General features: G+C 48.3%; 1 protein-coding gene and 1 long non-coding RNA gene across 2 annotated transcripts in view; one reads left to right on the forward strand and one right to left on the reverse strand.

Moving 5' to 3' along the window:
- LOC143687263 (uncharacterized) overlaps positions 1 to 2,106 on the reverse strand; it is a 47,056-nt gene extending 44,950 nt beyond the window's left edge. The window contains exon 1 of the long non-coding RNA XR_013177474.1: positions 1,994 to 2,106. This is a non-coding gene — a long non-coding RNA (uncharacterized LOC143687263). The remainder of the gene's footprint in view (positions 1 to 1,993) is intronic.
- A 7,719-nt stretch (positions 2,107 to 9,825) lies between these two features.
- PLEKHM1 (pleckstrin homology and RUN domain containing M1) overlaps positions 9,826 to 13,742 on the forward strand; it is a 146,104-nt gene continuing 142,187 nt past the window's right edge. The window contains 1 exon segment of the mRNA XM_077164066.1: positions 9,826 to 10,014. The gene's annotated coding sequence lies outside the window, so the exon portion shown is untranslated.

The raw sequence follows: 13,742 nt of genomic DNA on the forward strand, positions 1-13,742 counted from the left end.
ATTCATCAGCTAACAGACACTTGGGTAACTTCCATCTTTTGCCAATTGTGAATAATGCCACTATTGGAGTGACTCAAAAATTGGTCATGTATGTTGGTGATGGTAGCACAACATTTTGAATGTAATTACTATTACTAAATTATATATTCAAATGCGATAAAAAGGGAAATTTTAGAATATATGTAAAAATGTTATAAGAATAACAATTTAAAGCAAAATACCACAAGATTGTACAGCAAAAATAGTGAACCCTAGTGTAAATTATAGATTTTAGTTAATAGTGCAATTTTAATAATATTGTTTTATCCGTTGTAGCAAATACTCCAAACTAATACAAATGATTAATATTAGGGGAAACTGCATATATGGGTATGCAGGTATTTTGCATTTTCAGCATAATGTTTCTGTAAACCAGAAACTTCTTTAATTAAAAAATAAAAAGCAAAAGGAGAAAAATACCCTGCATAAATACTAATCAAAGAAAATATTTCAGACAAATGTCACAGCAAGGAAAATTATGAAGGCTAAAACGAAGAGTTATATTATGATAACGGGGTGAATTCTCCAAGAATCTATAATAATCCTTAATGTGTAAGCATCTATCAAAAGAGCATCAAAATTTGTAAGGCAAAAACTAATAATACTGCATTAAGAAACAGACAATTTCACAATTATATTTGGAGACCTCGACACTCCTCTACACATACAGCCACCAGAAAATAAACATAAAATTGAAATAAACAGCATCATCAAACAACTGGATCTATTTGATATTTACAGAATACATCAAAGAAAAACAGCAGAGTTCACATTTCTCTCAAACACACAGGAACATTCATCAAGATTGATCACGTTCTGGGACACAAAACATACCTTAATAAATTTAACATAGCACAAATTATACAAAGAATGCTTTCAGACCATAGTGGAATTAAACAGGAAATCAGTGACAGAAAGGTAAGTGGAAAGACCCTAAATGTTTGGAGATTGAACAATGCATTTCTGAAAAACACACAAACAAAAGAAAAAGCCTTAAGTGAAATTTAGAATGATGTTGAATTAAATGTACATGAAAATTCAACTTACCAAAATACGTGGGATACAGCGATAGTAGTATTTGGAAGGAAAGTTATGGAATTCAGTGCATTTATTACAAAAAGAAAAAAGGTCCAAATGCATAAGGAAACTAAAGAGAGAAGAACAACGCAAGCCTAAAATGAGCAAAAGTAAAGAAGTCACAAGACTTAAACCAGAAATTAATTAAATTGAAAACAAAAAATTCAACAGACGATATCGATGAATCCAAAATCTGCTTCTTTGAAAAGATCAACAAAATTGTTTAACCTCCAACAAGTTTAACCAAGAAAAAAGAGAGAGGAGACACAATGTAACAATATCAGAAATAATCTATTTATCTCACAGACATTAAAGTGATAATAAAGGAATGTAATGAGTAATTGCATGCCCCCAATTTTGAGAATTTAGATGAAGTGTACCAATTCCTTAAAAGACACAATCTTTCTATACTTACCTAGGGCGAATAGATCATTTTAAAAGCTCTATATCAATACAAAAAATGGAATCAGCAATTAATAACCTTTCAAAACATCAAACAGTAAGTCCAGATGACCTCACTGGTGAATTCTATCGAGCCATTTAAATTACAATTATATCAATATAATATTGAAATATAATTTCTTCCAGAAAATAACAGCAGAGGGAACATTTCCTAATTAATTCTATGAGACCAGCATTACTTAATTTGCAAAGTAGGTAAATTCCTTACAAGAGATGAAAACTACAGTCTATTATTTGTCATAAACATAGATGAAAAATGCTGCATTGTCTGCAATATATCTTTTAGGAAGCCAAATTTCTGAAAAATGCTGAACAAAACATTAGCAATGAAATCAAACAACGAGAAAAGAATCTGGAAGCTGCCTAAGCCTGTGGCCTCTACTTAATCCTCACCTACTTAAGGGTGGCACCTCACCTGCCTGCAGGGCTTTCTCCAAGAAGTAAAGCCCACTCTTCCTAAAGCACTTTGTGAAGTCCCCAGGAAGGTAGGAGCCTCTGGTTACTTAACTATACCAGAATTCACACTGTCCAGTGAGTAAATACCTGGTCCATCCTCACTGGGAATCTTGCAAAAAGTCATTGTCTGCAATATATCTTTTAGGAAGCCAAATTTCTGAAAAAAATTAAGAAATGATTTTGAAGATCACTCCCAAGCCCGGCGCCCCACTCCCTGCACCCACCGCCCCACTTCCTGCACCCACCGCCCCACTCCCAGGCCCGGAGCCTCACTACCGGCGCGCTACTCCCCGTGCCCCGTACCCCGCCGCCCGCCCAACGCTACGCCCCGTCGGCTGCTCCCCCACCCGCGCCCACTACCCCCGACCCCAGCGCTCTGCCACAGCGCACCTGTCCGGGCTCACCTTGCAGAGCTGGAAGCGCTCGCCTGCAGCGCCTCAGCGATCTTCGGCGATCTCCGGCGATGTCCGGAGGCCTGGGGGTTCGCGCCGCGCCTGCGCACTCTGCCCGCCTGCTCCACCAAGTCCCGGCTGCCGCCCTGTGGCGCGGTGTGTGGATCACGGCAGTCGGCGTCTGTCGGGGCTCCGCGGGCATTGGCGCCGGTAGCTGACCCTCAGAGAGCCGCGGCGGTCCAGTCAGCGGCGGAGCGGCCTGGCCCGGGGTCCCGGACGCGTGCGTGGGGCCGGGCGGCCGCGACCAAAACTGAAGTCGGACGGGGAGCCGGAGTGGAAGCGGCGGGGGCGGCACGGGACCGACCGCGGCCAGGTGAGCGGGCAGCCGGCGCGGGGCCGCCGTCGCTGCGTTTCCCTTGCGGGTCCGGCGCGCGCCCTGGGGCCGCTGGAACCCTCGGGAGGAGCCTCACCGATACCGTGAGGAAATTCAACATCAGGAAAGGGCTGAACGGTCTGACCGCCGGATCGTCCTGGATCGTCCTCGGCCGCGCAGCCGCCGCAGCCCGCGCCATCTGGCTGCCGCGAGCCGGAGATCGCCGAGACGCTGCAGGCCGAGCTCTTCCAGCTCTGCAAGGTGAGCCGGGGCGGGCCTGCGTGTGGCGTAGCGGGGAGGGAGGTAGCGGGCGCGGGTGGGGGAGCGCTCGGCAGGGCATCGCTCTGGGCTGCGTCGGGGTGCGAGGCACGGGAAGTAGCGCGGCGCGGGTGGTGAGGCTCCGGGCCTGGGAGTGGGGCGGTGGGCGCGGAAGCGGGGAGGTTGGGCGCGGGAGCGGGGCACCGAGCGCAGGAGCGGGGCGGTGGGTGCGGGGAGTGGGGCGTCGGGCGCGAAAGTGGGGCGGTGGGCGCGGGAGTGGGGCGGCGGAGCGGAGTCAGGGAGCGGGGTTTTAGATATTTCTCTGTGAGGTCTTGGGCCCCATCTGTCTGGCGGGGTCTTCTGAGTTGCTCCAAACACCTGTTAGAGAGGAGGGGGTTCTGGCCTCACCTGTCGTGGGCCCCTTTGCCTTCTTTTTATTTTTTATAATATTTTTTACTGTGAATATAACATTTATACAAAAAGCAATCTATTGTAAGAAGTAGTTATCAAAGAAGAGTTTGATATGGGTTACAGTTTCTCAGTTTTGGGTTTTCTAGCTGCTGCAAGACACTAGCGACATAATAGAAATACCAATATAGTGATTTAGCAGTCATGCTCATTTGTTACATTCTAAATTCTCTGTTATAACATCTCCTTCTCCTTTGACCCTTCTCCCAATCTTTAGGGATATTTGGGCTCTGCTCTTTCTAACTTCATGTTGCAAAGGGGTATCGGCAATATAAGATAGGTGGATAAAACTAGTTGATGTTCTTGGAGAGGCTGGTCCCTCTGCATTTCAGGGCTTACCTGGCCTAGGAACCATCTGGAGTTTGTAGGTTTCTAGAAGTAATCTTAGTGTGTGAAGCTTGTGTATAGTCTCTGATAAAGCCATAGGTGTTCTTTAGGGTTTACAGGAATGGTGTTGGTTGGGGTTGGCAGACCATGATAATTAGCAGTATCTAGCTGAAGCTTATGTAAGAGTAGCCTCCAGAGCAGCCTCTTGAGTCTACTTGAACTCCCTTAGCCACTGATACCTTATCTTGTTACATTTCTTTTTCCCCTTTTGTTCCAGAAGGCATTGTTGATCCCATGTGCCAGAGCTAGACTCATCCCTGGGAGTCATGTCCCATGTTCCCAGGAAGACTTTCACCCCTGGATGTCATGTCCTATGAAGAGGGAAAGGTAATGATTTTACTTGTTATGTTGGGCTTAGAGAGAGAGGGGCCACATCTGAGCAACCAGAGAGATGCTCTGGAGGTAACTCTTGGACATACGTATAGGTAGGCTTTGTATGGCTGCTACGTGCATGAGCTTCACAGGAGCAAGCCTCAAGATCAAGAGCTTTGCCTATTGACTTAATATTCCGTAACGTTTGAGACAGTATCAGGGGTTTCCTTCATGGCAAAGCTTAATAGTTCCATATTTTTATCTCCCGTTCCTCGAGGGACTTTGCCAATACATTTTACTTATCTGGTCAACATACTCTGGAATATATCTGGCATTATATTAAGCTGTACAGAATCACAAGATCTCATTACCATTCTGAACTCTGTGTGCTTGGGTTGTTTAAATGAGCTATCTGTACATGTTGAGTTAGATTATGTGTTGCAGATAATTTAGGTTTTAGACAGAATAAACTTCTCTTCCTTTGATCTCATATAGTTGGTAAAGTTCTGAATACAATGCTCCCCTTACCCGTGTATTCTTCTCTACCTTACTCCTGACCTGGTCAGCTTCGTTCTTATCTCTAATTCAAACCTGATCTCTGTTTCAGTTTCTTTATCATTGGTTGCATGTAGTAATGCTGACTTTCAGAGCTACAGAACTCCAACTCTGAGTCTTAGGTGTCACACAGGTAGCCAAAGTTCCAGGGAGGTACTAAATTCTACATATAATAGCACAGTATCTCAAAATCTAGATGTAACATTTATAGCTCCTGACTAAATATGACTACTATAAGACCTTAAAATCCACACCCAAATCTTCTTATAAATATTTTCTAAAAGAGACCATACAATATTCTTTTTTTTCCTCTGGCTTATTTTATACAACATAATGTCCCCAAGGTTTATTCACCTCATTGGTTGCCTCACGACTTCATTCTATTCTGTAACAGCACAGTATTCCATCATAAATACATACCAGAGTTCACTATTCTACTTGTCAGTGTATCTTTCAGCCAGCTCCTTCCATTGGACATCATGTATAATGTCCACTGTCAACAATCCATCTCTCACATTATCTCACTTAGTTGTATAATTATCAACACTCTCAAGCTTTGACAATGTTCATTGCTGTAAAGAGAAAAATAACAGATAAACATATCCTTACCAATAGAATTTCCAAACCTCCCCTTAACTCTTTTCCCTTCCTCCCAGTTATTTACCACTGCTATTGCTGTGGTACTGGTGATGTCTTCCTGTTACACCTATACCACAGTGTGCAATAGCAGTTTTCCCCTTACACTCTGACATTATTTATTCTTTGAACAAGATGCATACCTTTGAAGTAATTCATACAAGAACTTATTTATATGTATGTCGTTGCTGAGGCTCCTGGTGCGCGGCATTCCCGCCTACAGTCTCTTGAAAGTGCACCTTGTATCTGCAGGAGCAGTGCCCCTGCCTCCCGCAGGGCTCTGCAGGCAGGGCCTTGGCTGCTGCAGCGCTTCCTGCTAAGGGCTTTTCCTTTGAGTTTTATTTTTGTCTTTTGGCAAGGTGTCGTGGTTAGGGACATGTGTCAACTTGGCCCAGTTGTGGTACCTGTTTATCTGGTTGGGCAAGTGCTGGCCTGTCTTTTTGCTATGAGGACATTTCATAGAATTAGATCATGATCACGTCAGCTGCATCCACAGCTGATTCCATTTGTAATCAGCCAAAGGGGATGTCTTCTACAATGAGTGATGCTTAATCTAATCATGGGAAACCTTTTAAGGAGGATTCAGAGGAGACAGACCCCATTCTTGATGCTGCTGGTGAACCTCTCCTGTGGAGTTCATCCAGACCCTCCATCGGAGTCGTCGGCTTCACAGCCTGGCCTGCAGATTTTGGACTCTGCATTCCTGTGGTCACGTGAGACACTTTTATAAATTTTGTATTTGCAAGTGTTCCCTGTTGATTCTGTTTCTCTAGAGAACCCTAACTAATATGTTCCTGGACCTGTGGTCTACTCCCCCACGGTGCCCCGGCTGACAGCTGCTTGTGGACTGGCTGGCTGCTGCTCCCTGTGAGCTTAGAACCAGTTGGAAGGGAGCAGCAAAATGACTTGCTGGAAGTTTGCTTGGGGATTTCTAGTTCATAATTAGCTGATTTTAAGATGTTTGTTTATTTTTGTTTTTCACATATTAGTATCTCTGACACTGGGATGTTTCTTATAATGAATGTATATGGTTTATAGATTTTGTTAATATTGAAAAATATAGGCGTATATTAGGATCAGTATATATTAGATTTATTGGTATTTGTTGTATGTGATTTTGAAAAGCCTGATACCATGCAGTTTTGAGACCGTAGGAGTGGGCTTTCTGCAATGAACTTTATGGCCCATGCTGGTGTCCCTGTCACTCCTTGAGGGTCTCCTTAGTTATCCTCTGCTCTCCTTGGGTCTGTCGGAAGTCCTCAGGGGGTTAATTGCTCCCCCACGTGCAATGTCCTCTTTTTCAGACTGCTTTTTAAAAATTCTCTCTTCATCTTTGGTTTTCAGCACTTTGATGATAATGTGCTCAGCCATGATTTTCTTCCTGTTTATCCTGCTTGAGATTTACTGAGCTTCTTAAATCTGTAAATTTATGCTTTTCATGAAATTTGGGAAATGTTCAGCTGATATGTCTTCAGATACCTTTTATGCTTTATTCTCTCTCTCTTCTCCTCTAGAGCTTCAGTTTAAAGATTACCGAGGCTTTATTTTTTTCAATCTTTTTTCTCTTGGTTCTTCAGATTGGATATCTTATTGAGTTTTCTATGGGTTTACTTAATATTTTTTCTCTTAAATTTTTTGAATTTTTTCCAAATACTCTGTTTTCAGTTTCAGACTTTGATTCTTTTTCATACTTGCTATTTCTCTGCCAAGATTTCTTAACTCTTTATTCAGTCCTAACAGATTTTTCTTTGCTATATTGAGTCTAGTTATAATAGCTGCTTTAGAAGTGATGTTTGCTGATAATTCTGGCATCTCGGTCATCTCTGGCTGAGTCTTTGTGGATCATTTTTTCTCTTGAGAATGGGTCACATTTCCCTAGTTCTGAGTCTGTTGAGTACCTTTGAATTATATACTGGATATTGTGAATTTCATGTTGTGGACATACTGAATGCTGCTGTGTTCTTTTGACAGGTATAGACTTTTGTTTGTTTTAATAGTATATTAGTTAGGATTCTCTAGAGAAACAGAATCAACAGGAAACACTTGCAAATATAAAATTTATAAAAGTGTCTCATGTAATTGTGGGAATGCAGAGTCCAAACTCCGCAGAGCAGGCTGTGAAGCTGACGATTCCGATGGAGGGTGTGGATGAACTCCACAGGAGAGGCTCGCTGGCCAAAGCAGGAAGAGCCTGTCAGAAGGACAGAGCCTTTGTCTTCTGAATCCTCATTAGAAGGCTTCCAGTGATTAGATTAAGTGTCACTCATTGAAGAAGACCCTCCCCTTGACTGATTACGAATGGAATCAGCTGTAGATGCAGCTGACATGATCACGATCTAATTCTATGAAATGTCCTCATAGCAAAAGACAGGCCAGCACTTGCCCAACCAGAAAAACAGGTACCACCACTTGGCACATGAACCTGGCCATGACAAGTAGGGGGTTCACTCAGTTTTACTCAGACTGCAGACTTTCTTTTGGAGCATCTCAAATCTCAGTTCATTTTTTAAATTCGTAGTTGGGCAGCTCGAAGATGGCCTGAGCATGTTTCTGCTGAAGATGTGGACGGGGTTTATACATAGAATTTGGGGCTCCCCTTTGTGGCCTGCTCTTTTTGCTGTCTCATCTCCCTTTCCAATGCCCCTCAGTCTCTGAGCTTAGTGCTTTAGGCTGGAAAAACAGTGGTTTCTCTATAGAATTTTAGGCACCCTGCATGGTGCGAACCCCTCGGGAGTTCTCCTTCAGATGCCTTCCTCCCGCATTAGCCTCCAGTTGCTTTTTGCTGTCCACAGGCAGCCCTTCCTGGCATTTGTTGAAAGCTTGGAGCTGTTATCTGAGGGAGTTTTCTTGGTTGTTATTGGACGTGGGCCCTTAAGATGGCTCTTAAGGAAATGGGCATCAGACGTGTCGTTTGGAAGGTGTTTGTGAATTAATGTGTAAAGCTAGCCTCAATATCTAAAGCTACTGTACCCTAGTATGTGTTATTACTTATTTAATGTTTCATACTTTTCCTAGCTATGATTTTATTAGATTGCTATACTAGTATGTAAGACAGCTGTCATTATCCCTGCCTGAAACTGGGAAACTGAGAAATAAGAATAAATGATTTTTCCAAGGCAGTTGGTGGCATTAAAATGGGACTGGGCTCTTTACCTTGGACTTGTAGGCTGGGGTTTTTCCCTGTCATGTGGCCTTCTAAGCTCACAGACACCATTGTTTTCTGTTGTCCTGGCCATGTCCAGGGACTGGGTGAAGTTCCCAGATCCACAGCTGGTGTTGTTTGACGCTGTTGTGACCCCATAAAAGATCATGTTCTTTTAATCCAATCCTGTGGATTGGATTAACAAATCACACTAGGAAAATTGAAGATATGGCCCAGTCAGAGGAACACACCAACAATTCAAATGAGATACAGGAGTTGAAATGATTAATTCAGAACATACGAACTGACAATGAAAACCTCATCAAAAACCAAATCAATGAATTGATGGAGGATATAAAGAAGGCAAGGAATGAACAAAAAGAAGAAGTGAAAAGTATGAAAAAACATATCACAGAACTTATTGGAATGAAAGGCACAGTAGAAGAGATGAAAAAAAGCAATGGAAACCTACAATGGTAGATTTCGAGAGGCAGAAAATAGGATTAGTGAACTGGAGGGTGGAACATCTGAAATCCAATAAGGAAAAGAAAGTATAGGGAAAAAAGGCAAATTTAATTTCCAGAGACTCGGGCATTGAATGACAATATGAAGCACATGAATATACCTGTTGGGTGTCCCAGAAGGAGAAGAAAAGGGAAGAGGAGAAAACCTAATGGGGGAAATTATCACTGAAAATTTCCAACTCTTATGAAAGACTTAAAATTATAGATCCAAGATGTGCAGTGTACCCGAAAGAGAATAGATCCAAATAGATGTACTCCAAGACACTTACTAATCAGAATCTCAGAGGTCAAAGAGAAAGAATCTTGAAAGTGGCAAGAGAAAAGCAATCCATCACACACAAGGGAAGCCCAATAAGACTATGCATAGATTTCTCAGAAACCATGGAGGCGAGAAGGCCTCGTTCACTGCTCTCCTCACGGCCCCAGGACTGTAAGTGTGAAAGTGTGAGTGTGACTCCTGCTGCTGGAGCTCGGGTGTCCACATGGAGCCCAGACGTGCACCGTGAGGAGGTGGTGCCCAGGTTGCACCCCTGGCAGGGTCCGCCATCTTGGGGCTGTGAGGTGACTGGGGTCCCAGTGCCCGGTGCCTGAGGAAATGCCCCGGCTGTACCCCTGGCAGGGTCCTTCATCTGGGGGGCTGTGGGGTGACTGGGGGGCTCTGCGCCCAGCACCTGAACATACACAGGCTTGCCAGCTCCTGTCCCAGCTGTCAGCAACTTTCACGCATCCCTTCCTCTGCCTCGTGGTTGTCAGGGTGTGAAAGTGTTGGAGCCAGCAGCACCCTTGTGCCCGCAGAACAATGAGGTGCCTGTGTGGGTTTGCATTAAAGAGTCACCTTTTCTCTTCCAGAGAGCTCCTGTCCAGTGACGTGATGACGGAGTTCATGGCTTGCGTCTACCTGCATGAGACTACAAGTCCCAGGAGCAGTTCATGGTAAGCCCTCGTCGGCCTGGGACCCCAGGGTGAGGCCGTGGGTGGCTGGAAACGTGTGCTTTCCTTGGTGAAGTCCGTTGCCTTGGTCTGAAATGTCTCTGTCCCTTGCGGAGTGCGATGGTGCTTTAGGTGAAGACCCAGCCACATCTCTGCAGCCCTTAAATGGTGGGGTGGAGCCTGCAGTGGGAGGAGCCTGCTGTGTAGAAGGAGCCTGTCATATGTGGTGGAGCCTGCTGTGTGGGTGGAGTCTGTCATATGGGGTGGAGCCTGCTGTGTAGGGCAGAACCTACCATGTGGGGTGGAAGGTGGAAAGCCCAGAGGGACAGAGTGCTGCACGCAGGTGGCTCTGGGACTTCAGGGGAGTGTGGCACCTTCTGCAAGGCTGTGTGTGGCCACTTGGAATGGGTAGAGTCTGGTGGGGACCAGCTACAGAAGGCCAGACCCTCTGCTCAGGAAAGGTGGAGGCACTTCTGAGCAGGAACCGCTCTAGCAGAATTTTGGAAGCTGGTTGCTGGGTGGGAGCATGATCGTCTCAACACTGGACCGTTCCCTCACCTCTCCTCCCTGCCTCCCCACCCTTGCAGTGTGTGCAGGACCGTGTGGGATCTATCTTCCCCATGAGGCCTGGTCTGTGTCATCAGCTCATCCTTGAGCCCAGCTGAGGGCTTAACACTGGCAGGAGCATGGCCCCACCTGGGACTGGATGCAGTTATGGGCACAAGTACCTAGGCCAGGGTGGGGAAAAGCGTGCCATTGGAGGGTGCACAGGGACAGAGGTGCCGGTGCAGGGGCAGCGGGGATTGGGCCAAGGTTTCCAGTGTTGTTAAATTGGGACATCTGTGCTGGCGGTAGTAAGGAACTGTCCTTACCCTTCCTGGTCCCCAATCCCTGCCTCACTCAGCCTCTCGGCCTTGTCTGCCCTCACCACTCCCGGTGCTCAGGCACAACCACAGCGCCCTGGCCTCGGGCAGAATGCGGCCAGCACATTGTGGTTGGGGTGCATGGATTGGACATGGACCCCAGCGGTGCTCCACCTCTTCATCTGGAGCTCATCAAAAGGTCCACCCCTCCGCCTGCTCCCTGCTGGGGTGATGACGCCAGGCCAGCCCACCGGTTCCTGCTCTGCCACGCAGCCCTCTCCTTCCAGCCTGGCGCTGTCTCCCTCATGCTGGACTTGGTGATGTGGATCCTGCACTCCAAGGCATCTCGGGAGAGCTGGACAGCACTGGCGCTGGTGGTCAGCCCCCCTGCCCCAGCCCCCTGGCCTCTGGCTGTCAGAGGAGGGAAATTGAATTTTTATAAGACTGATAGTGGTAGAGCAATGTGTTTTAGCTGAGTCTGATTCAAAGAATAGGCCGTTAATTGAAATGCGTTTGTCTTGTATGTAAATGCTGTCACAAATATGAATGGGGTCAGAGCCCTGGCCTGTTCCCAGAATGAAGTTGACCCTTCAGAGGCAGCAGGTGGGGTGGGGGCCCTCATCTGGGGGTTCTGTCCCACACCTGAGACCCCCAAGGCCAGGCCCTGCACGCTCTTGGCCCCCACTTTGCCAGGAGGTTGCACCAAAGCTGTGCTCTGGCCCCGAGGCCCGGTCATCTCACCATAAGTGACCGTGCGAGACTTGTTGCCTCGTGGGTGCCTGCCCCGGGCCCCCACTCCGCTCCCTGGCCTGCAAACTCGCCAGGTCCCCACCGCCTGCATGTCCCTGGGAAGCCCGGCACTTGGGGGTTCAGGGGGCTTCTGCAGCTGTCCAGACAGTACACCAAGGCCTGGTTGAAACCATGTGGTCGGATGGGGGCCTAGGATGTCCCGGCCCTGGGCAGGGGCCAGGGGTTCCTGATGGGGAGGGGAGCAGGCCCATCAGCCCTGGCCCCTGAGAGCACCCGCAGCCACCCTGTGATGGGGAACGAGGCAGCACTCATGGGCTGATGTGGAGGGAGGTTTCCCCTACAAGACTCCGTGCTGGATGGCCAGCTCAGCCTTGGGAAGATGAGGTTGGGAGGCCCAGTTTGGGAGAAAGGAAGATCTTCTGGGGGGTGTTGAGGAGGGAAGGGGCCCAAGGGGTGGGGAGGTGGGGTCTGGCAGGGCGCCCTGCAGTGGCTGGGTCTGCGGAGCTGAGCGGGTCCTCCTGGGGCCGCTGTCCCTCTGGGCTGGGTCTTGGGCCTGGTCCAGCCTGCGGGTACTCATCGGGATCTTCCCTTGTGTGGCTTCTCATCAGGTCGTGGAGGGCAGCCAGGCCTCGGGGTGAGACCGTGAGCTCAGCGCTGTGACTGTGCTTTGTCGCCCACAGCTTGGGTGGGCTTAGGTGAGGCATGTGGTGGGCTTGCCCGGGACAGTGCCAGGTGTGGGCAGTGCCGGGTGTGGGACAGCACCAGGTGTGGACAGGGCCAAGTGCTAGAACAGTGCTGAGTGCTCAGGACAGCATGATGTATGGACAGCATTGGGTGCTCAGGACAGCACAGGGTGTGGACAGTGCTGGGTGCTCAGGACAGCGTGGTGTGTGGACAACATTGGATGCTGTGGACAGTTCAAGGTGTGGGCAGTGCTGGGGTTTCAGGACAGTGTGGTGTGTGGACATCATCGGGTATGGACAGCACAGGTATGGACAGGGCCAAGTGCTAGGACAGTCCTGGGTGCTCAGGACAGTGTGGTGTTTGGGCAACATTGGGTGCTCAGGACAGCATGGAGTGTATGCAGTGCTGGGTGCTCAGGACACCATGGGGTGTGGACAGTGCTGGGTGCTCAGGACAGTGCTGGGTTCTCAGAACAGTGTGGGGTGTGGACACTGCTCGCTACTCAGGATAGCACGGGGTGTGGACAGCACTGCATGTGGACAGTTTTTGCGTGTGGACAGCATCTAAATGTTAGCTGCTGCTGCTGCCTGCCCTCCCCTCCAGACGGCCTGTGTTTGCTGAGCCCAGGCCGGTGCAGCCCAGGGAGTCAGTCCATCCAATTCTCATCTGTTACAAGGAGCACTGGAGAGAGCTCTGTGTCACTTCATTTGCTTTCAGCCAGTGCATCCAGTGGGCTTCACTGCCGGCCCACGGGTTGACGATGGTGAAGGTGAGGAGTGGTGGGCAGTGGGGTCTGTGTCTGAGGTAGAGCTTCAGGCATCAGCCGAGGCTTAGGGGCAGTTGGAGTAGAGGCCCCGGCACTCATGCAGTCTGGGTGGTTAGGTCAATGAGATGGCACTGCACACAGCCTTTGGCCCCCTGCTGGTCCTCTTGCCCCCACCTGGCAGCAGTGAGCTCCGACGTGCCCTCTGTTCCCTACCTCAGAATCTGTTGTGGCTCTCATTTCCCTGAGAAAACGCCCACGGCACAATACCTTCAGGGTCCTCCCAGCCTGGGCCTCCTCCCCCAGAGCATCTCTGGTCCCATCTTGGTCCTGGGTCCCAACACACTGCTGGCTGCTGTGCAGTTCTTAGAATAACGTACCTGTTCCCACCCTAGGGCCGATGCTTGTGCCATCCCTGGTACACTTCCTCCCTGGAAGTGCATGGACACCCCCCGCCTCCATGTGGCCTCTGCCACAGTGTCCTGTGGTCAGGGAGGCTGCTGGGTGAAGGTTCTGGAGCAGCCCTTGTAGCCCCTCCATCCTTCTGGGGTGTTGTGCTCAGCGAATGGGTTTGGGTTGATGGCTGAGTCCCCAGGGGCCGAGCAGTGCTGGGGGTGGGAGGGCCTGTGAAGTCCATCTGTGGATTAAATGTGAGTGCCTGTTACCCCCGG

This window comes from Tamandua tetradactyla, chromosome 6, assembly GCF_023851605.1.
Source record: "Tamandua tetradactyla isolate mTamTet1 chromosome 6, mTamTet1.pri, whole genome shotgun sequence".
In the NCBI taxonomy this organism is placed as follows: Eukaryota; Metazoa; Chordata; class Mammalia; order Pilosa; family Myrmecophagidae; genus Tamandua; species Tamandua tetradactyla.